Source organism: Myotis brandtii, unplaced genomic scaffold (assembly GCF_000412655.1).
Source record: "Myotis brandtii unplaced genomic scaffold, ASM41265v1 scaffold567, whole genome shotgun sequence".
Classification (NCBI taxonomy): Eukaryota; Metazoa; Chordata; class Mammalia; order Chiroptera; family Vespertilionidae; genus Myotis; species Myotis brandtii.
This window is the reverse complement of record NW_005370116.1, coordinates 2679617-2681900: the sequence shown is the minus strand read 5'-3', so window position 1 is coordinate 2681900 and position 2284 is coordinate 2679617. Positions and strand designations below refer to the sequence as shown.

The 2284-nt window shown below is 31.7% G+C and overlaps 1 pseudogene; it reads left to right on the top strand.

The window, feature by feature from the left end:
* The first annotated feature begins 420 nt into the window (after positions 1 to 420).
* On the top strand, positions 421 to 702 carry LOC102242918 (annotated as a pseudogene).
* Positions 703 to 2284: the final 1582 nt, after the last annotated feature.

The window sequence follows — 2284 nt, the reverse complement described above, 5'->3', positions numbered from 1 at the left end:
CCACTAAGCCACGCCAGCCGGGCCTTCTTCAAATTTTAATAACTATTCCACTCTCTTCATAGTTGATAACTTTTCTCTCTAAAAGTGATTCCCCGAAGCATCCTGCTATTTATACCATTTTAAAATAGATCAAACAAACAAACAAACAAACAAAAAAACAACAAACCCTCAAAACCATATCCCTTAAATCAAACCAGATTTTGCTAAAATCACAATGACATCCATATTCATGCCATATTGAGCGACCAATAGTCACGCTTTATCTCATTTCATTGATACACATTGTCTCATTCTCCTCCTTGAAACAACTTCTTTATTTAGCTTTTAGATGCCATATACTCTTAGCTGTCCTGCTGTCTTATTGCACATTCATTTAACTTCTCCAAAAATGAAGCATTTGGTCTGGGCCACCTAAATGAAATGACAAAGGGTACATCACTGTTTGGGAAGTGCCTCAATAAGACATGCACATTGTGCTGCCACTGTGATTCTACCACCTTAGGAAGTTAGCCTGTGGAAAATGTATATAACCTGCTACGTGCAAAGAGAAAGTGTAACTGAAGTGCCAAGGCTGAACAACAAAATGCCACCAATACTGGTCAAATGAGGCATCTAAAAATTGTATACTACAGATTTAGGCAAAAGTTTCCTGAAAGAACTACACCGAAATCTGAAAGGGAAGAAACGGCATCATCCAGTTAACCTTAAAGAATTGAGTGACTAGTCACTAACTAAATGTTCTGGTTTTAAAAATATTTTTTTTAAATGTGCTTGTGTGTGCATGAGTGCGTGTATGTGTATACTAACTTTGAAATGTTTTCTACCATATCCCTCTACTCTATGTGTTAACTTAGACACTAACAAATGAACTGAACAAAATACATTAAAATTTAACCCTGAATTTTGTTAACATTTCTCTACCATTCATATATACATTTAAAGCCCTAACTGATGATGGTCATCATTAAAAATATTTTATATTCACCACAGTTAAAATAATATAATATACATTTATTCTCAAGTAGAAATCGTAGTTTTAAAATTATCTTTAAAAATGTGTAAATCATGATTTCTTTTCTCTTAAAGTTTTCTAACATATTTAGGATACTTTCTTTCAATATATTCAGGAACATATTCTATCTAAATATAGTTTAAGACAAGCCGATTAAGTAAGAAAACCAAGAAATATCAATTAATGCATTCCAACTACATATTGGTGACTTGATTGTGCTGCTAAATGATAATCTCTACTAAAAAATAATTTAATATGTTATTTCACAATATAATTCATGACTTGGCTCCCTATGGAACTTTATACTCTTCTTATAGAAAGGTATAGAAAGAATAAGATGGGTGTGGGGCAGCTAGTTGTTACATGGAAGTTGGAACAAATGACTCATAAAATGTGAAGCATAACTACCACCATTATTTCAAAATTTATCCTTGGCTTCATGCTGTCAAATTTTAAATTTTATTTAATTTTCTATTAATTGGACATTTGTAAAATGTCATGAAAGGAATGTGTAAAGAATTTCAGATCTAAAAAACTAAAAAGTAAACTAATTGACTAAGTTTACTTACTGACTCCCAGGACACTGGTTAAAGAATATTTTTACTGTTATCATCTTGTTTCAATCTAAATCTACAAAGCATTTAAGATAAGTAATACATATTAATATGTCAATATACTGTCTGTGGTATTTCAGACCTAGTTAGCATTTTTATTAAAGTCCTGTGTTAACATTTTCAGAAATGGACTGTTATTAATTACCAATTTAAATCCATATTTTGATACCATGGGTCACTATTAAATGGGTCATTTCAGCAGTAATAGCTCTTACTAACAGCAATACTTCAATTTCAGCAGATTTCAGTGTTAATAATTAAAGTGTGCATGTACCACAACCTATTTGTCATGATAACTAGACAGCAGAAGACATTAACATCATTTTGCTCTTGATGAAAGATACCATTCTATTCCACTGCTGTTTTCAAAAGGATTTTACTTCTCTAATCTAGTCTAATTAAAGGAAACTGGTTATTTACCTGTCATGTAAAAATAATAATTTCATATCTTAACCGTAATCTGGGGAGGTATGATTGCTAAATTTGCTAGTTGACTCTATAGGAAATATTGCATGTAATTTATTATCGTTTTGTTAGTTCTGCAAAACCTACTATCACTGGCATCATTAAGGACTAAGAGTATTCCTCTGTGCCTATTCATCTTCAAGGAATCTCAAATGTAAATGTGCAAATTTCTTTCTCCCAGCTCTTATTTTCC